Raw genomic sequence first — 25,890 nt, forward strand, 5'->3', positions numbered from 1 at the left:
GAAAGCTTTGCCCCAGAGCACCCCCTTTGGGCTGGCAGAGGCTTTGGCAGTCTGCATGGGTGTAGTATGGCTCCTCCTGCCCAAACCTGTTCCAGTTCCTTTTCTTTCACTAGTGTTTCTCCTTAACAAGCCTTTGCCCTCCTAACTCTACCTCTGTGACCATGTCCTGTGTCAGATATTATCTGCCTAAGTGATTAAACAACACCTTAACTGAAGAGGGTGTGACCTATGTTGGGGCCCCAACATCACGATTAAATGATAAATGGCTAGAAGGCGGGACCACGTCTTCTTGATCACCCACAGCAATTGCATATGGTAACCTTCCAATAAAGGCTTGTTGAATTCAGTTTTCCAGAATTCTTCTTTGGCTCCATTTTTGTTCTTTATTAACACAGACTTTACCCTTCCCCCCAAAGCGTGTGTATGTATATCCCAGCCTGAAGGTCTGTACTTTATTGCTTAGGCATAATGGTGCTGATTAAAAATCCCCAGGTAAACTCAGGTTAACTAAGTGACTGCCAAAACCCTCCCGCCTCACACAGGACTCGCAAGACGGCCCTCCTGTTCTTCAGCCCTCCTTCCTTGGCGTGACTTAGTATTTCTGCCGCTCTCTTGGCAGGCTGTGCTGAGGTGTCATTTTCCAAGAAAGGGATTCACTTATAATTCAGCTGACTGCCTCCTTTCTATGTTGAAATATGTTTTGGCAGCTATGGCAAACAGAGATTAGTCGTGGGCTGCTCTGCCTTTGAACACAACTTGCTGAAGCAGTGAGGGACACGTCCCCCCTATTCTGAGACATGTGCAGTCTAATGAGTCACATATGAGTCCCTGAGATTTCCATTCACAAAAGGATTGCTTTGGGTAGACTGAGTACTATACGGTGCCCTGGGTACGATATTTATATATAGGATACTTCTTCGTAATGACAGGGGATTATTTTCCTTGTAAAAGCTGTGTTCCCTCACTATTCATTAGGAGGTTTTTGGGTGATAGAGTTAGAGATTTTGGTGATTAGCCTAGCCTTCTTTTTGAGACAGACTTCCATGCAATCAACATCTGCCTCCCCCAAGGTGTCCACCAACTGTGGTCTGAATGCGTCTTGCTACAAATCCAGATGTTGAAATCCTAACCCTTAAAGGTGATGGTATTGGAAGGTGGGGCCTTTGAGAGGTGCTTAAGTCATGAAGGTGGAGTCCTCATGAATGAGATGATTGGCTACAGGAAAGGCTCCAGGAAGATCCCTGGCCCCTTCCACCATGTGAGGACACAGCGAGAAGGCACCAGCTATGAACCAGGAGGAGAGCCCTCATCCGACCGTGCTGGCAACTTGAATTTGAACTTCCTGCCTCCAGAAGGGTGAGAATTAAATTTCCCTGTTTATAAGTTTCTGCATCTGTGATATATTGTTATAGCAGCTCAAACGGACTATGACACTACCAGTCACCTTTTTTTTACTCCCTCCTTTCTGGTACCAACTACAAGCCACTGAGGACCACTTAGTCACCTGATCCAGCAATATTTTGTTTTATCCTTTTTGTATTGATCTCTCAATATTTATTCTAAATCTCTACCTTTTCTAGTGTGATATTCTGCTGTTTCTTTCTCCTTGCTCTTGAATCCTTTCACACCTTCCACCACCTGATGATAAGCCTTCCATCAGGCTTAATTTGGAGATAATTATTCTGTCACAAGAATTTATTCTCCTGGCTTCCCAATCCATATAGCATTCACTGAATATCTGAATGTAAATATTACATTGCACGAATGTCTGTTTGATTTTATTCAAGATTTCCTACCATCTATTCAAAATTAATGGTTAACTTGGGGTGGACACAGGCCACTCAGGAATGCAACATGAAGCCAATCGTTTAAAAACTTGGTTTCCTTAAGAGGATAAGCTCCCTTTCAATAACCAGAAGCCTTCAGTGTTTTTCTGGAAACCTGTTCCTCCCTCCTGCTATTTCCTTTGATGTAGAGAAAGATGAATTGAGCAATCTCCTGGCATCTTTTCACCCCCTTGCAGGAGAGGAGGAGCATCTGACCTTAGTTTAAAAAACAGTGAACATGCGACTCAGCTCCCGCCTTCTCTTTTCGTTTAGGAGATGCCTGGCTGTCTCTCAGTCATATGGTCAACTCTGCCCAGGAAGAAGCCCCTGGTGGTCCCGAGAAGCTTGATTGGTTGAAGTAGTCTCTAGATCTGGATTTACTATCAGCGATCCCACTTGGCGAACACGCTCAAGTCTTGTTCTCCAACATTGATATCAGCTGATTTATTATCATTCTTTTTTTTTTTAAAGATTGGCACCTGAGCTAACATCTGCTGCCAATCTTTTTTTTTTTTCCCTTTCTCCCCCAAGCCCCCCAGCACATAGCTGTAGATTCTAGTTGTAGATCCTTCTAGCTGTGCTATGTGGGCTGCCTCAGCATGGCCTGATGAGCGGTGCCATGTCCGTGCCCAGGATCTGAACTGATGAAACACTGGGCCACCGAAGGGGAGCTCAAGAACTTAACCACTTGGGCATAGGGCCCGCCCCTATTATCATTCTTAATTTTGTATTTCAGGTATCGTTCTTGTTTCTAATTTTACTTGTATTTTATTTCTTTTTCAACATTTTACTAGGAAAAATTTCAAACCCAGCAAAGTTAAAAAAATTTTCTAGCAAATACCCATAAACCATTAATATTTTACTAAACATGTTTTGGCACACACTATCCATTTACTCATCTCTCTATCCACCGATTGACCCCTCGTGGTTTTTGAGGCACTCCAACATAATATCTCAAAAGAAGACAACACGTAACTTTCCCCTAAGTTCTTCTCAGCATGCACATCATCACAGTTCATTTTTGTTTTGATATAAACTAAACATTCTGTGAAATGCACAAATTTTAAGTACACATAGGTTGAGTTTTGACACATGTGTACACCCAGCTAGCCCAAACTCCTGTTAAGGTGTAAAACATTAGCATCACCCCAGAAAGTCATCTCACGCCAGTTCCCAGTAAATTCTTACCCTTGTGCCTCAAAGGCAACTTCTGTTCTGATTGTTTTCCTGCTGTAGATTAGTACTGCCCATTCTGGAACTTTATATAAATGGAATCATGCATACAGTACAGACTGCTTTACGTAAAGTTTCTTTCACTCAGAATAATGTTTTTGAGACTGATCTGTTAGCTCCATATATTAGTAGTTCATTCTTTTGCTATGGCTGAGGAGTATTTCATTGTATGAATATACCACATTTTATCCATCCTCCCACTGACGGACACCAAGCAGTTTCCAATTCAGGGCTATTAAGATAAATATGCTATGACCAATCTTGCAAAAATCTTTTGGTGAACATACATTTTCATTTCGTTTGAGTAACTGTAGAGGATTAGAACTGCTGAGTGAGTGCATGCTTATTTTTATAAGAAAATACCAGACCTTTATCCCAACTAGTTGTACCATTTTACTTTCCCACCAAAAATATATGAAAATTCCAGTTACTCCATACCCTCAGCAGCAATTAATATTATCCATCTTTGTATTTTTAGCTATTCTGTTGACTAGTATAATGTCATTGTGGTTTTAATTTGAATATATCTAATGACTAATTGTGTTGAACATTTTTTATGGGTTTATTGGCCATTTGTATACTTCATTTGTGAATGGCTGTTCAAACTTTTGCCCATATTTTATGGGATTGTTTGTATTTTTGTTACTAGGTTAAGGAGTTGTATACATTGGATACAAGTACTTTGTCAGAGATGTTTTGTGAATGTTCTCTCCAGATCTATGTCTGGCCTATTAATTTTCTTAATGAGTTCTTTGATAAGAAGTTTTTTTTTATTTAATGAAACCTAAGTCATCGATGTTTCTCATTGCTTTTTGTGATCCAAGAAATATTTGCCTACCCTGAAGTCATGAAGATATTCTGCTATGTTTTCTTCTAAAATCTTTAGTTTCAACTTTTACATTCAGGTCACTATTCCATCTCTAATTACTTTTATATGTGGTAGAAAGTAGGTGGTCAAAGTTCATTTTTCTCCACATTTATATCCAATTATTCCGGCATCATTTGTTAAAAAGTTACTTTATACATGCCTTGGGAGTCATCTGCCTATAGAGACAATTTGCCTTCTTCCTTTATGATATTTACACACTTTGCTGTGTTCTTTGTTTCTTTCCTTTCCTTATTTTACTGGCTAGATTCCATTACAATGTTAAAGAGAGAGTGGGAGTGTGCATCCTTGCTTTGTCCCCAAATTTAAGAGGAAACATTCAATATTTCGTCATTAAGCATGATGCTAGCTGTAGCTTTTTCATAGCAGCTTTTTTCAGATGGAGAAAATTCCCTTGTATTCTTCGCTGAGAGTATTTAGCATGACTGAGTGTTGAATTTTGTCACATGATTTTTCTGCATCGATTGACATAACTGTATTGTTTTAATTTTCTGTTCCATTGGCATGGCATCTTACATTGATTGATGCCACCTTGTGTTATTGAGAAAATGTTCTTTTGTCATGAGGTCTAATCCTTTTTACATATAAGTTCTATACTTCTACGTTTATGAGGGATATTTTAATGGATATCTGTAATGTCTGTTGGGTTTTGGTGTGAGTATTACACTAACTTCATAAAATGATTTGGAAAACATTCCCTCTGCCTCTATTTTCTGCATAAGATTAATTTCTTTCTCAAATATTTGATCGAATTCACTAGTGAAACCATCTCAGCCTGAAATTTTATTTGCGTAAAGGTTTATGATAATGACTTCAATTTATTTAATAGATGCAGAGATATTCAGACTTTCTTTTTTTATCATATGTCAGTTTTGATAAATGGTATTCTTTGAGAAATTTGTTCATTTCTTCTAAGTTGTCAAATTTTTTGGCATGAAGTTGTTTATGATGTTGTCTTATCATTTTGATCCCTATAGGAGCTGTGGTTAACAACTCCTCTTTCATTTTTAATATTATTAGTTTGTGTTCTTTCCCTTTTTTTCCTCAGTCGGTCTGGTTAGGGGGTGATCAATTTTCTAGATTCTTTTTTTTATAGAAACAAGCATTTGCTTTGATTATATTCTCAATTTTTGTCTCTTTTCTATTTCACTGGGTTTTTGCTATCATCGTTATGGTTATTATTATTTCCTTACTTTTTCTTACCTTTACTTTACTTGTAATTCTTTTGTTGGCCAGTTAAGGTCGATTCTTTGGTCAATGATAGTCTTTTCTTTCTTTTTCTTTTCTTTTTTCCAAATATAAGCATATAAAGCTCTCTGTCTCCCTCTATCCAGCTAGCAGCATTCCAGAATTGTTGAAATGTATGTGCATTTTCTTTAATTAGAAAGATTTTCTACTTTCCTTTGTGATTTCTTCTATGACCCATTTATATTGTTTAACTTACAAATATTCTGTTTTCCCAAATAGTTTATTATTGTGTATTTCTAATTTAATTCTATCTTGGTAAGGGATTGTGTGAGAATGCGTGACCAGTTATTTTAAATTAATGAAGCATGTTTTATCGTTCAGCATATGGTCTATCGTCATAAACTTATGCACACTTAAAAAAGAATGCATATCCTGCAATTGTTGGTGTGATGTTTTATAAATACCAAAGGTAAGGCAGTTGATAGCATTGTCTAGATTATCTATGTTTTTTTCTGATATTGTCTATTGGTTCTATCAATTGTTGAGACGGGAGTTAAAATCTCTTACGAAATTTTCTATTTCTCTGTAGAATTCTGTCAAATTCTGTGTCATATTCTTTTGGAGCTCTGTTACTAAATTCACACATATTTATGATTATTATATGTTCCTGAAGAATTAAGCATTTTTATTATTATGAAGTGTCCCTTTTTATCTCTGGGAATATTTTTTGAAGTCTGTTTTGTCTGATATTAATATGGCCACTTCAGCCTTCTTAGGCTGTTTGCATGCTACATTTTTTGCCATCCATTTACTTTTCAACTGTCTGTGTTTAAAGTGCATTTTTACAGGGAGCATATAGTTATGACAATTTCTGTCTTTTAATTGTAGTGCTTTGGCCATTGCAATTAATGTAATTTTTGCATGGTTGGCTATAGGTCCACCGTTTTATTAGTTGTTTTCTGTTTCTCTATTGCTTGGAATCCTGTTCTTTTACTGATTTTACTTTTTAAATTATTTGAATATTTTTAGAATCCTACATTAATCTATCTATTTGCTCTTCAGTTATACTCCTTTGCATTATCTTTTGAAGTTTAATCCTTTGTTTTCCAGAGTCTACTTAGACTTAACATTATGCCACTTCAGGTTAAATCTAGAAATCTTGCAACAGTATAAGCCCAGTATCCCCATATCTTTTATGATATACTTGTCATATGTATTAAAATATGTACTATGTAAGCTTCACATAACAATGTTATAATTGTTGCTTCTGAAGAGGGATTTAAAGAAATGCTTTAAAGAAAAGTGCTTTAAAGAAATTAAAAGAAAAATATACTCTTTTATATTTATCCATAATTTTACCATTTTGGTTGGTATTCATTTTGGTATCATTTCCTTTCAGCCCAAAGAATTTCCTTCGCATATTTTCCATGTGAAAATTTCACTTAGTTTTATTTTATCTAAAAATGTTTTACTGTCAACTTTATTAGTGAAAGATACATTTGCTTAATATAGAATTTTGAGTTGATAAGTTTCTTCTTTCAGCACTATAAAGATATACTCCACACTATGTCAGTATTGTAGTTTTTGTGCAAAGTCAATGTTCTTTTGAAAAGCTCTTTGTATGTATTGTGTCATTTTTCTCTGGCTTCTTACAAGATATTTTCTTTATCATTGTTTTTTAGCAATTTAATATGATGTGACTAGGCATAGTTTATCTTTATCTTGCTTGGTGTTTACTGAACTCCTTAAATCTCTAGATGTTTTACTTTCACCAAATATGGGAAACTTTGGGCTTCTACATTTTTAAATAATTTCTGCACCATTCTCTCTCTTCTCTCCTTCTCGAACTCCAATTAGACATGTATGTTAGATCCTTATATTTTCCCAAAGGTCTGTGAGGATCTGTCAACTTTTTTTTCAATCTCTTTTCTCTGCCATCTTCAGATTTGATAGTTTCAATGAACTCAACCTCCAGCTCACTTTATCTTTCCTCTTTGACTCCGTTCTGCCTATCCCATGAAGTTCTAATGACCGAGAGATGATTTTTAAGATCTAGATTTTCCACTTGCTTCTTTTTATAGTTCTGTTTCTTTACTGATTCTTTCTCTTTTTATTCACTGTAACACTATTTTTCTTTTAGCTCATTGAGCATAATTTTAATAGCTGCTGTAAAACGTTTGAACGCTCATTCCAGCTTCTGGATCATTTGGGAGTTGTTTCTGTTAATTGTCTTTTCCTTTGAGAATGGCTTTCCATTTGCCCGGTTTTTAGTATGTCAAATAATTTTGGATCATATCTGGGTATTGAGTTCTATTATGATTTTCAAGAGTGTTGAGTTCGTTTGCTTTGTTCAAGCCGGGAATTCTCTTTGTTAAATTCAAATGCAAATGACGTGGCATTTAGTTAAGGAGCAGTTCAAATCTCATTTCAGTTCTTTTACCTGAGCTGGGCTGCTTTGAGACATCTTCATGTATGCCACATTCAGAGTTCACCCACAAATGTTGCTAGAGTTTATAAACCAAATGTGAGGCTCCCTGTCTCTGGTTTGCTCCTTACTGATATTCCTACCTCACTCATAGTAATTGTTGAGACCTGAACTCTATCTTCTGGTTTTTCAGATTAAAAAGATTGAAACTGAGGGGCCCATCCGGTGGCTTAGTGGTTAAGTTCGCATGTTCTGCAGTGGCAGCCCAGGGTTCGCATGTTCAGATCCCGGGCACTCGCTTAGCACTACTCGTCAAGCCAGGCTGTGGCAGCATCCCACATAACATGGAGAAAGATTGGTACAGATACTAGCTCAGCAATGGTCTTCCTCAAGCAAAAAGAGGAAGATTAGCAACGGATGTTAGCTGAGGGCTAATCTTCCTCACAAAACAAAAAAAGACAGCAAAAAGAAAAAATCGAAGCTTGTCTAGAAAAGTTTTTCACTCCATACATATCACTGATTGTAGCCTGCTTCCATGCTAATAATAAAGCCTTAAATAGGAAATGCATTGCATGCTGTTCCTTTCTTTCAAATGTTGATTCTTTTCTGGAATTTTCCTCCTCTTGTATACCTTCTAATGCCTTCACTAGTGGGTCTTTTTTTTTTTCCTCCATATTTTCTCTCATTTGTGGTTGCTATCTGTGGTAGGGTCAGTCTGATAAGAATTTACTTGGCCATACTAAAAGCAAATTCCTTGTAGTAATTGATATTTTGATCTCTTATCTTCTTGTCTCCTCTATTTCTCTACATTTTCAAGTAGCACAAAATTGGAACCAGATATTAAGATGTGGCAATAATCGTGATGAAACAGAAGGGATCAAACTGGAATAATTTCAAAAGGAATACAAAGAAGGGATGGATTTGCAATACCATAAAAAGACAGAATCAATTGGACACAGGTTGATATGTTAAATTAGTAACAATTTAGTTCTGAAGTTGAGTGATGAGTTCATAGATATTCATTATATTATTATGATTTAAAAATATTCTTTTAACATGAACATAAATATTTTAAAATAGAGAAATACATAAAAATAACTACATAAATAAAACATCAAAATCTAAAATGTCTCATGTTACATTATATTCTATATACCACAAAGTCCCTTAATACACCATAATTTTGTAAATAGTGTTGTTAAATTCCATAAAAATGTCTTCAGACTTTAAAAAAAATCCTGAAAGTACAAAGAGAAAGAAAAAGTTTTAAAAAGTTTTATTGTATGGCACATCTAAGTTCTCATAGAGGAGAAAATTATGACAGATACTTCATTTCCGGATAAAAATATGTTAGTGAGGAACAGAACAAAGGGGTCTAACTAGGGAAGCCTTCTCAGGAGCAATGGAACAGCTGGTGCCACAGAAATTTTCCTGTTTTTCCTCGAGGGAGATGAGACACTGACCATATATGTTTTTCTAGACTAAAAATAAATATTAGCCTTATGCTTCAATGGAATATTAGTCCAGCATGTCCTGAGGGAAATCCAACTGCAGAACGAGGAGAGTCAGTGAGCCTTAGAGAAAGAGATCACCCTTTATTCAGCTTCCTTCTGATTTTGTTTTTACAAGGGGGTGTATTTGTAACATTTAAAAAATAAATAGGAAAAGTAAAAACTGCATAAATGAGACAAAGATACGTCAAATTCAGAACAGGAGAATGGGTGGATGGGTAGGTATGCACAAGAAACTTTGATCAGTAATGTTTGTTTTCTAAGCTGGAGAGTATGTTGAAGAGTATGCACTGTACCATTTCATGTTTTCCACGTGTCTAAAATATTTCATAAAAAATTTAAACAAGAAACCCCAAAGCCCATTAAATAATGATTTACTCTGCAAAAATTTATTATGCACCCACTGTGTGGTCAAAGGTCTGCAAAAGACATTTCTTTTCTGTGGGAAATGAAGATACAAGATTTGAACTTAAACACTACAAAAGAAATGGAATTAAGAACCCAAATAACTCTGACACGTGCCTTGTGTCTTATGTGCCTGAAAAGCAGTGTAAACACAGAGCCGCAGATATTCCACAGGAAGTGGCTCTTCCGGTGAGAAAGGACTGCACGGAGCAGTTGTCAATTCACCTGGGACTTGGGGATGAGAATACTCCGCGTGGAAATGATTGAGTGTGGGAATGATTCTAAAAGAGGTTCATGATAGCATTGGCTTTTAGTAGGGAGTATATTTGGAAGAATATTTGTAGGTGGATATTGAGGAGCAAGACTGCAGCTTAGAAAATCTCTAGAAAGCATCATTTTACATTGTAAAAAGAAGGATATTTGTCATTAGATGACCTGAGCCTTCCTCCTAGCCATGTCACTTACTAGAGGTGTGGCAATTGGCAAGTTACGTAAACTTTCCGAAACACATTTGGTAATTGAGAATAGTGAAAACATCACTCTCTGTTTAAAAAATATATAAATCAAGTAATGTATGCACTCTGACATTAGAATACTTGAGATAAATGTTGGCTTTGTCTTTAAGCAGTAGAAAAGAAGGCTGGAAAAGTTGATTTGGTCATTTGATGAATGACCATGTGGAGACAGATTTATAGATTTTTATGATTTATTGAAAGTGGAAGAAAAAATTATAGATGAATGAAAGGTATTAAGCCAGGTTAATCAAGAGATTAATGAATTGTGGCATTAATAGACCTTAATATTAATAGACATAGAGAAACAGAGAAAGGGAAAGAATTTATCTGAAGGTCAAGATAATACACTTTGTTTTAAGCATGCAGAGTTGTAGATATCAACAGGACACACAAGTAGAGATGTACAGGGGGCATCTGGATGTGTAAGGAAAAGACCAGAGCTAGAGAAAGTCTCTTTTTCTCTTCTCGTCAACCTCCCTTTCACCGAAGGACTTCAATGGCTGAGAGATGTAAGCTTAAAACCAAAACAGCCATGCGGCTGGCCCTGTGGCTGAGTGGTTAAGTTTGTGCGCTCCGCTGTAGGTGGCCCAGTATTTTATTGGTTCGAATCCTGGGCATGGACATGGCACTGCTCATCAAACCATGCTGAGGCAGCGTCCCACATACCACAACTAGAAGGACCCACGACGAAGAATATACAACTATGTACCAGGGGGCTTTGGGGAGAAAAAGGAAAAAAATAAAATCTTTAAAAAAAAAAAAGGCTCCACTAAAGTGAATTTAAAAAAAAAAATCAGCAAAATGGCCATGGTTGTTGAAACCACAGATTAGATATGAAGGGTAGATTGTAAAGAGAGAGAAAATGAGAACAGCAAAGTCACCACGCATGGAATGTTCCAGAAGGAAGAAGAAAAACAGAAAAGGAAAAAAGTGAAAGCGTAAAGAATAGAATTGGAACAGTGCTGGGAGCATGGAAAACAGAAGTGAGGAGTAAGGAATGTGAGGAGACAAAGTAGGGGTTAGAAACTGTGCAAAACACGACAGACAGATTAATACTAAAGATGAAGGATTTTCATTAAATTTGGTGATTTGCATGGATTGATTTCAGTTTGGTAATGTCAGTAGAATAATTTGGATGGCAAGATCCTACAATGCAAGCAGATATCTGGGGGGAAAGAGTGTTTGGATCATTATTTCAGGAACTTTGAGGAAAAGCGAACGGAATGGTGGCAGTGTCAATGGAAGAGGAATGTTAGGAAGCTGTCAAATAATCCTGAAGTTACCGTATTTTCTTATCCTAGCAGCATGGAGAGCAGCATGGAAAATGCTTGCCCAGGAAGGAAGCTGGCGGATTTGATGCTCAAATGCCCGTGTTCATGGTGATTTGAGCAGTCGTCCATTATCAGGCCCACTGACTCTCTGGGCCTGCGTGTTCTTCACATGGACACATTGCAGATCATATTGAACAAAATCAAAATAAGCAGCATTAATCAGTCTCCTGGTAGACACACTGTTGTTTTCCCACTTCATGTCTGCTCAGGCTGTGTCAGCATTTAACCGAAAGTGCAAGAAGCCTCGTCTGCCACTTTTGTCCTGAGCGGAGAAACCAGCCTCTCAGGAGACGTGATCTGTGGAAAACAAAACAAGAGAAAGAGAAAACAAATGAAGAAACAATCAAACATATTTGAAACACACTGGATCCAGTTACTTTTGCTTTTTGCCCAGGTGAAAATTTTAAAAGATGATGTCAACATGATTAAGATTTTCCTTGTGGTGAAACCAGCAAAGATGAACAGAACTTGGCTTAAAGGAAATGTGACCACTCATGGCCGGTTTGCAGGTCTGGCTCAGTAGCCACCTCCTCTGGAAAATCCAGGCAGAATTAATAACCACTTTCTCTGTTCTCCCATCACAGCTGATTCATTCAAAAATACAAAATCCATCATCTTACATGTTTGTTTCCTCTTCCAGGCAAGGAACTCCTTCTAACAAGGACAACATGGAGTACATCATTTTATTGTTAGCTTAGAATTTTGGAGACAGACAAGCAAAACATCCAGAAAAAAATTGAAAGGGTATGTACTGAGACAAAATCAAAGTGAATGTAAAATGAGTTATATCTATAAGGATTTAAGAGTTGCAGAGAGTTAAGAAATGTTCATAGCTCACCAACCTTTATGGGGATAAATTACAGTCCTCTTTAAGCTCCATTTTTTGAGCATGCAGAGTTTGTGTGTGTGTGTGTTTGTGTGAGTTCATATTTATGTTTCTTATTTAACCCTCAGAACACCACATCCCATGTGTTTTGGCATTCTTATCTCTGTTTTGCAGATAAGGAGACTGAAAATTGAAGAGACAAGTATATTGGGCTGAATGGTGGCTCCTAAACAATGAGATCCTAATCCCAGGAAGGTGTCAATGTTACCGTACATGGTAAAGTCTTTGCAGGTGTGATTAAGTCAAGGTTCTTAACTCAAGATGCAGAGAGTATCCTGGTTATCCAGGTGGGCCCTAAACACAGTCACATGTATCCTTATAGGAGAAAGGCAGAGCAAGATTTGACCACATGCAAGAGGGACCAGAGGGAGATTTGAAGATGCTGACCTTGACATGATCAGCCACAAGCCAAGGAGTGCTGGCAGCCACCAGAAGCTGGAAGAGTAAAGGAATAGATTCTCCCTGAGAGCCTTCAGAGGGAGCCTGGCCCTGCTGAGATCTTGATGTTGGGCTTGTGGCCTCCAGAACTGTGAGAAAATAAATGTCTGTTGTTTGAAGTCACCCAATTTGTGGTAATTTGTTACAACAGCCAAAGGAAACTAATGCACTGAGTAACTTGCCGTGAGTCTCAAAATTACTAACAGAGCCAGAACTGGAACTCAGGTCTTTCAGATCCCCAAACCCAGGCCCTGTATGAGTATGATTTAGTCTTTCCAAGGTCAATGGAGGAGACAGACAGGGCGGATAGACCATGAAAAGAGAACAGATAACTGGTTAATCTTTCATTCACTCAACCACTATTGAGCATCTACTCCCCACTTCTTTTCCTTAGAAAATGATGCGTTGAATGGCCCTTTTCCTTCCTATCCTCCACTCCATTTCTTTCTTCTTTGGAAGAAATATAAGGAAAGTTTAATATATAGACCTAATTCCTCTGTCCGTGACTTCTATATGAATCTTTGAAATTAGAGATTGTAAAGCCGGAGAGGAGCAAACCACATCTAATCATTGCGTTGGTTTGAAATGACAGCACTGAGAGAATACAGAAAGAGGTGGGACTGCTTTAGAAAGGCAGCTGCAATGTAGAGATGTTTACCAAATTGAAAACAAGATAGTTACTTTGTAACATACTGGCATCGGTTGTTTCCAATTTCAAGCCCGCCAACCATCAGGTGCGCTGAGTTCTCAGCGCTAGGAAAGCTCCTTTGGGGAATTGTTTTTGCTTTAGTTCAGGTGCACAAAATCCTTGATTCAGGACATTTTCATTACATGGATTTTAAAGGTAACGCTTCTCGAGTTTCCCCAATTAAGATGCTGCTTCTGGTAGGTAATTTGTAGATAACCTTTATCAAATGAAATTCCCTTTTATTCTTAATTTACAAAGAGTTCTTGTCGTGTTTTTATGTTGACCTTTATCAAATGCTTTTTCTGTAGTGATTGACGTGTAAACAGAGATTTTATCTTGTGATTTATTAATGCAGTGAATGGAATTTTTAGATTTTCTAAAATTAAACTGTTCTTGCTTTTCTGAATCATATCTAATTTGGTTGTGAGTGTCATATTGTTTATACATTGTTTGATTTGATTTGCTAATATTTTGTTTAGGAATTTTATATCCGTATCCAAGAGTTATATGGGTTGGTAATTTCCTCTTCCCAAACTGCCTTTTCTGGCTCTAGAATCAAAGTTATCCTGAAGAGATGGGGAAGGAATGACCTAAAACTACAGCTTTTATTAGAAAATACCTGTGGATTTATTGCAAAAGACCATACTATTGTTTCAATTACTTTAATATTTATAAAATTATTTAAGCTTTCTATTTCTTACTGGACTAGCTTTGGAAAGAAGTGTTTTCTGGAACTTTGTGTTTTGATATCTGTTGGTTAAAAAATTGTTGATATTCTCTTATAGTTTATACGTCAACTTTATCCATAGTTCTCTCCTGGGTTCCTTTTATATTATATACGTGTAACTTCTTTCTTTTCTCTTGATCAGTTTTGCCAGAAGTTTCGTTATTGTTAGTCTATTAAAAGGATCATCTTTTGGTTTTAGCGATCTGACTAGATCTTCATTTTCTAATTTATTGATTTCACTTTTTTATTATATACTTTCTTTCCATTTCTTTAAATATACTCTGTTCTTTTTCCAACTACTTAAGTTGAACACTTAGCTCATTTGTTTTCAGGGTTTTTTCTTTTCTGATCTGTTTAGGGCAACACATTAAAAATACTGGGGGCTGCTTTTTGTGCATCCCTCAGGGTTTGCTATGTGTTCATTTTCATTTTGACTCAGTTCTTGGTGTTGTTATGATTTCTTCTTTGATCCATGAGTCTGGCTTATATCTGTCCTTACAAATGTATTGAATTTTGCTTTGTGGCCCAGTAAGTGGGAAATATTAAAATATCACCTACTAGGCCCTCAGAGTGTATGGGATCATGCCTGCCCTCAGTTCCGCATCCTGCAGGAGTTCTCTGTTTCACTCAGCGTAAAAGCCGGTGTCCTCAACGTTGCTTACCTGACTCTAGGACATCCTCTTCACCACCCACACCCACCTCTCTGACCTGCTCTTTGTCTTGCTCCCTCTACTTTGGCCACGCAGGCCTCCTTGCTGTTCCTAAAAGGCACACGTGTGCTCCTGCCTGAGCGTCTTTGCCCTGTTGGCTCTGCCTGCATTGCTTGACCCCATCACCCCAGGATAACTGTCTCATTTCCAAGTCTCTGCTCAAATCTTGTCTTCTCAGTGAATCTTTTCTATTAAATACTACCACCTACCACTCCTCCCTCAGCTTATTTCTTTCCATAGCTCTTATTAACTCCTAATGCGCGGTTTAATACCCTTAATATACCTTTTAGCCTTGATTGGATTACTGTCTCCTCAAGCTTCTGTTTCTAGGTGAGTAAAATTACAGGGCTAGTCTCTCTCTCTCTCTCTCTCTATATATATATATCTCCCCTCCTTTGCAAGTAGAAAATTCTGTGATTTGCTCATTTGAATTTTAATTATTAACTCCCAAATATTTCACAATGCATGGTTCTCAATTAGGACAATGCGGAATGCATGAGTGTGATCAGAATTATTAGAAAAGAACAAAAAACCCAAGCATTTACAAGAGGATCAGTGAGGGTGAAGATGGGGCCCATCTGGGGGAAACCCCAGCATGATCATGCAGCAGACAAGGAGTGATGTGATCTGAAGGAGTTAATCCTCATCTTTTCTGGGTACCACGGTGTCCAGTGGGTGCTACAAGTAGTTACTACACTAATTATAACTTGTGGACACTTTATCCTGGATAAATACCAGTCACCTCTTTCTGTGCTAGTGATGAGAAATAACTTAGGAAGTACAAAAAGGATATTCCTTTAAAATAAAACTTCTCAGATTACTCTAGGTTAGAACATGTATCCCGAAGTAGCTATGAAAGGGAATCTGAAAGACCGCAAGATTGTCAGAAGCAGGCTTTGGTTAAACAAAACAAATTTTATTGTTCAAGGAGAATATAGTAGTTGAGAACAACTATCTCCAGACAGACTCCTGGGTGGCCATGAGGACTTGACCTTGAAAATATTGTTTAATTTCTCTGAACTTTTGTTTTCTTCATCTCAACTGTGTTTCGTAGTATTCCCTGCCTCATTCAATAATACAGGTAAGTCCAGTCTCTGTTCCGGGACCCAAGGATACAGCAGAGAACAATATATAACATGCTGCTCGCCATGGAGTTTGTTTTATTCACTGAACAGCCAAAGGGGCTAAACTGGCAGGCAGGAAGCAGCTTCGTATACTTGGCTGTTCTGACTCACACTTAGATGCACAAGGTATTTGCGTCAATAGTTTTAATTTTAGTGAGGTGTTTAAGTGATGTCTGCAATTCGAGAAGGAAAAGAGTGAGGGAAAATTATTTCTAGTTAATATATTCTGGTGGAAATACTTGTAATTCCCAAACTACTTAAAATGCTTAGCAGCATTAAACTACATGCAATAAAAGCAATGAGTGAATTAAAGTGAATTTGGCCTTGAAGTTATTGAGGGACTCCTGATTTCATAGTAAATTGTAGCAGGATGTTCTCGATGACTCCCAAGCAGGAAAGCAATCTAAAAAGGTTATTCTATTTAAAAACTGTCACAATCTTTTTGGGGGTCTATTTGTCACTTTCTCACCCAGTGTGGCTGTTAAAAAGTAGGTGATGAATTTCACTTTATCCTTACCATTTCAGACATCTGGCAAAAGCAGTTTCAAAAGAAAATGGATTCAGCTGGAGTAGGGTCATCTTTAACATTTTTGCTGAGTGTGCATCTCAAAAGGACCTCTGATCAAATTAGGCTAAGTTCTAAAATTTACAGCAAGTTTTAAGTAGTTCCATGTCTTTCACAGCTAAACATTTCCCAAATTATATTTGTGGCAATAAGTCAAATAGTCATAGATCATAGTCGTTAGAAAGCTGTCTCAAACATATTAAAAGATGACAGCCCCAGGGAGGGAAAAAGATTTAAAAGCCTCTGAAGTTAGAATAAACCATTTTATGAGTAACCTTGTACCTACATACGGTGGATATGCATTGTGACTTGTAGCACACTGATCCCATTTATCATATTGGAATATATAGTTGTTTTCATTCTTTTTATTCTACCAATTGTTCATTCATTCAACAAACCATTGCTACAGACCTATCATGTGTCTGGTTCTCGGGAATACAAACCATGTGGATCCTGTCCTCCAGTATCACAGCATTTGGAGGAAGACAAATCTGAAAATAAAGACGGTAAGGACACTCTGCTGGAGGAAATGCCTAATGCTTCCTAAGATAGTTACGGGAAAACCTCATAGATGAAGATATGATTAGGTTGAATCTTGAAAGAAGAGTAAGAATAAATGTGGCAGAAAAATGGAAAAGAGGGTTTGTTTAAGACAGATGGAGCATTCGCAGAAGCTCAAGGAGGTGGACGACACTGTATATGATACAAGCTCAAGTAGCTGATGCTGTCTGCCCCTTAGGATGTTCAGTATGGCGGGAAAGTGTCACTTGATGAGGGCTGCCTGTGGTGTTCATGTTGACATCCTCAGTGGTTAGAATTGTACTTGGCCTGAATAGATTCTTGATAACTTGGCTGGATAGAATTGGGAAAGCCCTGGGTAAGGTATAAGAGATACAGTTTCTATACCTGGCTGCCGCTGACTGTCTAGCTATCCTTGTGAAAATAATTTGTTTATTAAGTATCTCCTTGTGTAAGGTGAAGGTGTTTGGTTTTTATGAGTCAACATCAAATATTTTGTTGCCTTCAAAACCTTTCAAACTGTATTCCTTTGAAGTTAAAAATGTACATCTATCTTCAGTATAAAGGTATAAAGAACACAAATTTTACAAATCAGTAAGTATAAGACAACCAATCCCATAGAAAATGGGAAAAATGGAATCAGGCAATTCAGAGAAGGTAAACCTAAATGGCTAATAATTACATGAAAAGATTCTCAAACCTCACTAGTAATCAGGGAAATTTGAATTAAAACGACGAGAGGATTCTGTTTCACATCCATCCAATTGATAAGAAATAAAACTCGTAATATTATTAAATCTTTGAAAAGATTTGGAGTAAAGGAAATTCTTGATTATGCACTGCCAGTGGAACGAATGCATCAATACAGTGACTTTGTAAGACAGTTTGTTGTGATCTAGCGAATATGAAGATACTTGTGTAATGTGACTTCCTGCGGTACACTAAAGCCACTCTTGCAGAACACCCCATGGAAACACACATGTGAAAGTTCCCAACAGTATTTTCTGCAATAACAAAAAGTGGATTAACCCAAACATCCATCAATATGAGAATGAATCAAGTGAGGTATCTTCATAAAATAGAATATTATAAAGAAACAAAATTGAACCCAAAAAGCTACACATATCACACAGATGAATCTTACAGATTTAATTTTGAAGGGGAAAAAATCTGCAGAAACATAGATTCACTATAATGCCATTTATATACATCCCAAACGATATGATATATTGCTTTGAAATATATGTGTGTGCGTGCACGTCTGTGTGTGTAGTATATGTGTGTATATAAACTAGAAGCAATGAATGGGAATGGAGACACCAAATTGAGGATAGGAGTTTTATCAGGATGGAGAAAGAGGAATGAGATCAGGGAGCATTATACAGGGGCTTCAGTTCTATTTTTAAGGTAGGCATTGAATATGTAGGCTTTTATTATTTTCTACCATTTGTAGATATAAATAATTCCATAATGTAATAAACGATGGATAGCTGCTACAGTTGAAGCAGGTGGCAGGAAATGGAACCCGCCACGGAGTCTGCATTTCCCCTGCCTCACCCGCTGTAGCCCCTGAGGCATAGATTTTACAAACACTTGACTCGAGCATATTTACATTTTCATTTTGCTTTATCACCCTGTGTCTTCACTGTCTTAACATTTTTTCCTAAAGGCATAATCTGGAAGAATTTGAGTTATGCTTTTACAATGTTCCCGTCATCCTTCAGCCCTCAGATGACACTTTGCATGACCAGTCACTGCTATGGAGATAGTCAGCTTCCCAGATAATAGAACATATAGACGGTGGGAGGGACTCCCTTGTACCTAAATAGAAGCTCTGGTTCTAGCTCTGAACCTGTCAGTTACTAACCATGTAGATTTCTTATATATAAAATGAGAGGATTCGATAAAGTTTCTTCAGATTCAGAACTTCTATTCCTTTATACTTCTTTCTGACAAAATACATATCAATTTGTAGCATGGTATGTTGAAACTACAATGGAGACAAATGTTTCTGGATAAAACAGAAAGCTCCAGGGCCTTAGATGGAGGAGGGACCTGGCTATGGAGCAGGACGGTCAATAGTCAAATTCATTCCTCATGTGGTCATATACTCAAGTGTCGTCCAGATTTCTGTTGGTACCTGAAGGAATACAGAAGGAATGTTTCTGGGCAGTTGGATCCCTTCTCGTGAGTAAAGTAGAGGATTCTGGTTCCAGAATGTTGGATGGTCCTTATCAAAGGAACCTCATTAAGATTTCCAAGCAAATGGAGTTGATATTGGCTAATCGGTTTGGTAGGGCCCTAGGCCTCCATACAGGCTGAAATTCAGAGCAGAGCTTTGTGGGGGAAATGACAGGTAAGCATGAAACCTTAATCATATGGGCTAAGCCCATGAATTAGAGTGTGGAATAAAAGAGTCTACTTAACATGCATGTTACAACATTCACCACAGGCAACCCACTGTTGCCTTACTCACTGGTAGAGATGAGAACATTAATATACAGCTGGGATGGCATCCCATGAGATCATCTGGGTCTAGATTCTAGGCCTGTGGTTCTCAAACTTCACTTTTCCTACAAACCAGGCAGGGGGCTTTCTTTTTAAAAATACATTTTCAGAAATAAGATTTTGGTTAGCTGCAGGTTAAGGGAATTGAGCTCAAGCATAAAGCAACCAATTTTACTTGGCTGTGAGAAATTGAAGACCAACATTCCTAGGGAAGAGAATTACAGAGAAGGTGGCCATCTCAAATTGTTGGCTGACTCCTAAGCTATGCATGTAAAAGGTCCAAAATGTATAGAAGGAAACAGCAGCTAGGAGGCTAAAATGATGAGAGATTTCAGTAGTCACCTATGCTGGGGAGACTGAGAATGGAGTTTTAAGATTTTCTAAGTTATAGAAACCTTTATAAACTCTAAGGGCTTTTCTCTAAGGCTCCAGAAGGCTCTTGCCATAGAAGGAAGGCCTACACCTAAGGAATAAGAACAAGGGTTTATGAGTAAAAGATATGACCTAGGAGTAAAAACAATTCTGAAATAGACCAGTCCTAATTACAACTAAAAGCCGGGCTGTAACAGAATGGCCAATGGCACTGCATCTGCCCGCCTCTTTTGAATGGAGATGATTTTTTTAATACCACATCCATTATTAAATAAAGAAAAATGAGTCTTGATTTAAAAGGCATTTGATCAGAACCAAGAGAAACAATAGACACTAGAAACAGGCACACAAGTGATTCAGATATTGGAGCTACCAGGTGGAAACTCTTAAAAAAAATAACCAAACTGTGATTAATATGTTCAAAATTATAGAGAAAAAGATTGAGAATTCTCAGCACCATGGCGGCCATGGAAGTGTAATACTCAGATCTCCTTTCAAGAGAAAACTCGCTGTGAGAGATGTAGTTACCAGACCACCTCCAGCAGCCACACACTTAGGATCTGCTGCAGTGTTTATCCCACTGCCATGGTCTCTCTAGGATGCTCTCAGCCAATGACTGAGCATGGCAGGAGTACTGGTTGGACATTCCTGTTCAACAGAGGACTGCTTTGCAGGTGATCTTTGCTCTGGTGCTGCCATTAGCCTGATAGAGACACTCTCAGAGCTACAAAGAACTCTGGCTCTTTCCACTCAGACCTCCTGATGATTCTTGATCAAGAGAATAGCCATCTTGACTCCTACCTCACATCCTATGTAAGTATTAGTTCTAGATGGATTGTAGACCTAAATGTGGAAGGTAAAACTATCCAACTTCTGGAGAAAAACAGTGAAGGCTATATTCCTGATCTCAATGCAGGCAAACACATTTTATAGCCAGAACACCAACAGTACTAACCATGAAAGAAAAGATTGGTACATTAGACTTCACCAATTTTAAGAACTTCTCCTCATCAAAAACACCATTAAGAAAGTAAAAAGGCAAGCTACTTTCTAACAGATATTTGTTATACGTATATCTGACAAAGTGTTCATATCTGCACTACATAAATAACTGTTACAAATGAATGAGAAAATAACAACCCACCCGATTAAAAGACATTGGCAAAACACTTGAACTGGCACTTCAAAGGACCCCTAATTGGCCAAAAAGCAAAGATGCTCAACATCATTAGTCACTAGGAAAGTGCAAATTAAAATTACTGTGAGATAACTTTTCACACTGACAGTAATGCCTAAGATGAAAAAGAATGACAATGTCAAGTTTTGGTGAGGATGTGAAACAACCAGAAATCATACGTTACAAGTAGGAGTATAAATTGAAAAACCAGTAGTATTTAGTAAAGACAAACATATGCCTAACCCATGACCCAACAATTCTTTCCAAAAAACATATGCACGAAACGTTAATCCAGATATCTGTCAAAATACATGAACTTTACTTACAATAGACATCCTCATATCACTTTGGTGTTTTAAAAAACAATCATTCCATTCAAGGAAATAGTTCAGAATCCATGAGATTTCCCAGAAGTTGTACAAATTTTCATGAATCTATCTTCAGGTTTTCTCAACCTCAGTTTGTTGACTCTGACTCAGTTTCATATCCTATAAAATGAGGAGAAACATCACTGGAATTGTAAGATGGATGTAAAGATCGAATGAACTCATATATTTCAATAAAGTTTGAAAATGTACAAAGGAATTTTGTGAAAGGCCTAGCAGACCCCAACCACACAAGAGCCTGTCTGTACCTTACACAAGCAAGAGAAATGACACAAGAAACTATTTCAATTTTCCCATGACAATGGGGCAACTGTCCTTTATTCTTTTCTTTTTCAAGCTTTGTTGGGGTATGATTGACAAATTTTTATTGGTGCAATTGGTACGGGGTGATGATTTGATATGCATATTGTAAACTGGTTATTGCAGTCAAGCTAATGAACATATCCATCACCTCGCAGAGTTACCATTTTTTTCCTTTGTGGTGAGAACGCTTAAGATCTAATCTTTTAGCCAATTTCATTTGCACAATACTGTATTATTAACTATAGTCACTATGCTGTACATTAGATCTCCCAAATTTATTATCCTGCATGACTGAAACTTTGTACCCTCCGACCAACATCTCCTTGTTTCCTCCCACCCCGAGCGCCCTTATTTCTTGACACACTTGGGCTGACCTGCAGGGCTCCAAGTGAGGGGAGGTATCTTCTCTTATGTAAACTGGAAGAGTTAACAAGGTATTGCTGTAGCTACACACTCCTATCCTGAGCCATACGGAGTACATCCATCCATGTCACCACCACCAACACCCACTGTACCATTGGTGTCATCTTCCAATGCCATGAGTTACAACTCATTTGGGATTTCTGCACAGCCCAAGACTACTTCTTTCTCTAAGAACTGCATCCTTACCACTGGATTGATATCCTGGTAGCCAACTTGACTTTGGATGGGCATCTGACCCAAACTAGGCCAGTTCAATGAGTACTTGGAATTAGAACTGAGACCGAGTCTGGTCAGTCCAATAGGGACTCTTCAGAGAAAGGAGATGAGCTTCAGAAGCTATTGGTTGGCCATGCACTGCCTGCCATATATGGAGGAGGCATCCAAAGTCTGTCTGCTTGATCTAGGAGGCAGAGATAAGAGACAGAGGTATGGCAGTGACAGTTTTACAATTAGTTCCTGGTCCTAGTTCCCACGCAGCCTGTTGACATTCCTGACTTCTAAGAGATAACCCTGTTTCCTTTTAATGAGTTCCCATTTCATAGTCAGCTAGCTAGCTGGTTTCTGTTACTTGCACAGAAGGGTGTTGACTAAGATTCCCGGGATACATCTCCCAAATGTTAAAATATAAAATATGTACTCGTTATAGGATAGCGCCATTCCTTCCGCGAACCTTCACGCCATTTTGCATTCTTTCTGTGAGAAATACCGATTCGAGTTTCAAATCGTGGCTCATACATATTTTGAAGAACTTGCCTTGGAATACGGGGACTACCTGTTCGGCTTTGACTGTTCTCTCTGCTTCCCTTTTAAACAGGACAGACATATTTTTTCTTTATAAACGACATACGAGCTAGAGTGAATGCCTCTATCCCTAACCTGGCAGCCAACCTTGGGTTGAATCAGGCTGCCTCTGACTCAGCTGGTGTTTTCTGAAAGCCATTAAAAATAGTAGTTAAAATTTTTCAAAAAGCAAACAAAGAAGCAAAGTCAAATTCATTACGATTCTTGAAGGATCACTTCACCTTTTCCCCCTAGTCTCATGACTATAAAACTTTCAAAATAAAAAATGTTCAGGCTGGAGAATTTTTTTTTTAACTGCTAATTTCCTCACAGATTGACCAAGAGTTTCCAGCAGGATGGAGCTCCTGGGTGAGTAATTTCCAAATAGGTAATTTAGCTAAAGGGTTGCATTCTTTGCATGCTTCCCAGCATTTTTTGGTTATCCATCTGCAAAGGCTCTTGTTTTGAACTCCATGATGTCTCTCATTCCAGCAACTTTCCTGCCTGGTAGCCAGGAGGTCGGTAGAATCGTGTAACTTCTGGCGTGAGCTGCCAGTGCTCCGTGCTACCACACGCTGAGCACAGAGATGTGAACTCGTTTCAAATGTTTATTACATTTTATGATTTTAATTCATTTCCTGCTCCTGTCAGGTTACCAGACTATTTGCTGGAATATGAAAGTACACAAGGGCCTTCCAATGATGAAGTAATTTAATATTTTTGGTAAAAAATTCTCAAAAAGTTTGCCAATTATACACTAGTCAGAAAAGAACATTTACACTGGGTGTAGAGGACTCGTAGCTCTGGCTGACAGGCCTGGAGCAAAACACAGGGTTTCTGAAAGAGCTTTCAAAGGACTCAGGGGTAACAGACCCCTTGAGTAAAATTCCTTTAATGGAAACTGAAAATCAAAACAAAACAAGAAACCATTGATTTCATTCACTTAATGTCATATATATATATATATATATGTATATAAATCTATTTTACACACGTATCTATATCTTTAACATCCCACCACTGCAGCCCCAGCATTATAGACTGTCTAAACAGCGATGTCACTTAAAGATATTCCAGATCAGCTCTTCAGTCCCCTTCCTTTTATTATAAAATGTTAGTTTTTTATAGATATATATACAGAACGAAAGAAAATAATACTTTATAATTTCACTAAACAAGCATCTTTCTTTTTAATACTTTTGCATATATGATTTCATTTAATCTTCATGGTCAACCAGGGAGGTGGATGATAGTCCTCAAAGCAATCCCAGAGGTGGGTTTTTTTTTGTTTTGGTGAGGAAGATTGGCCCTGAGCTAACATCTGTGGCAAACTTCCTCTATTCTATATGTGGGACATCACCACAGCATGGCTTGATGAACGCTGTGTAGGTCCACACCCAGGATCAGAACTTGCAAACCCTGGGCCACTGAAGCAGAGTGTGTGAACTTAACCACTATGCAACCAGGCCAGCCCCACAAGCACCTTTCTTAATAGTAACGATGAAATAAGTAAATTATGTACGTGGTTAGAAAAATGCAAACCTTTAACAGTAAAGTGCAAAATAAGAAATAGAAACTCCCTATCCATGTCCATTCTTGCCTCCCAAAAGTAGCTCTATAAGCAATTTTTTTATTATTAAAAAAACATAGTTAATACACATGTGGGTGTGCTTAGACTGGCAAAAACTACAACTTTTAAAAATAAAAGCATCAATACTTTAAAAAATTTAATAATATATCCGTGACATATTTCCATGTTATAAATTATGAACTGTTTCAATTATTATTCCTTGAAAACATATATTAATATGTTAGACCTAGTCACCACTAATTTTTCTCTCTCTTCCCCTACTCCAAGGCTGACGTCTTCTGTCAATGCCCACTTTTTCTTTACCCTCAAGATAGATTTTGGTATTATTTTGTCAAGGCTGTATTTCCCACACACAAAATAATAATAATAATATGAATTGCATTTCATTTATGCTTATAAGTAATATTGGTGCTTCCAATTGTCATTGATAAATACTGGTGAATTTATTTTTTCTTATCTCATCTTTTAACACGTCATTGCTTTTTCTTTATTACTGTGCCAGGGGCCTTTAGGACAACATCAGATAGAAGAGCTAATGAGCATCTTCAACTTGGTTGCAAGTTCAAGGGGAATGAGTTTACTGTTTCCACACTGAACGCAGTATTAGCTGAAGGTGTTTGGTAGACACAATTTACCTGATTAAGGAAGTTCCCTTCTATTTCAAGTTTGCTGATTTTTAACACGAATCTCTTCTGAGAACCATGTGGTATTTTTCTTTAGTGTGTTAATGTAGTGACCAACATTTATTGAGTTTTGAATATTAAACTCATCTTTGCAAGGTTTTCTGATGGAAACCAAATTGATTATGATATGCTACCCCCATGTATAGTATTAAATTTGATTTAGTATAATTTTGTTTAGAATTTTTCCTATGTTCATGAGAAATACTAGCCTACAATTTTTCTTTCAATGTCCTTGTCAATTTTACTATCAAGTTCATGTGAACCTCAGAAATGGACTGGGCAGTCTTATGCCTTATTCTATTTTCTGGAAGAGTTTATATAACTTTGTGTTATTCCTTCCTTAAATGTTTGAAAAAATTTGCCAGTGAAGCCATCCTTACCAGGAACTGTTTTGTGAAAAAAATTATTAATTTCGCATTCAATTTCTTTAATAGTATAGGGATATTCGTATTTATTATTTCTTCTCATTTCAGTTTTATCGTGTTTCTCAAGTGAATTGTCTACTTCTTGTATATCCTAAAATTCATTGGCATAAAGTTGTAGACAATTGTGGTAGATTGAATTGTGTCCCCACTTCTTCCTTCCTCTGCTCCTCTGTACCTATGCTTGTCCTGGCCTTCAAGCTGGGCATAGAGCAATCAGCTGAAATCCAGCAGACCCCCAGCCATATGAGACACTGGGGAAGGGTTA

General features: G+C 37.6%; 1 long non-coding RNA gene across 2 annotated transcripts; it reads left to right on the plus strand.

Annotated features, from left to right (window-relative positions):
* Positions 1 to 1,248: 1,248 nt before the first annotated feature.
* LOC103546388 (uncharacterized) lies at positions 1,249 to 13,748 on the plus strand. Of its 2 annotated transcripts, none has more exons than XR_543679.2 (4): positions 1,249 to 1,356; positions 11,961 to 12,064; positions 12,321 to 12,437; positions 12,529 to 13,748. It is a non-coding gene; the product is annotated as an uncharacterized lncRNA (long non-coding RNA). The 2 variants fall into 2 exon arrangements; XR_543680.2 differs by having other exon boundaries at positions 12,321 to 12,422.
* The last annotated feature ends 12,142 nt before the right edge of the window (positions 13,749 to 25,890 follow it).

Source organism: Equus przewalskii, chromosome 5 (genome assembly GCF_037783145.1).
Source record: "Equus przewalskii isolate Varuska chromosome 5, EquPr2, whole genome shotgun sequence".
Taxonomy (NCBI): Eukaryota; Metazoa; Chordata; class Mammalia; order Perissodactyla; family Equidae; genus Equus; species Equus przewalskii.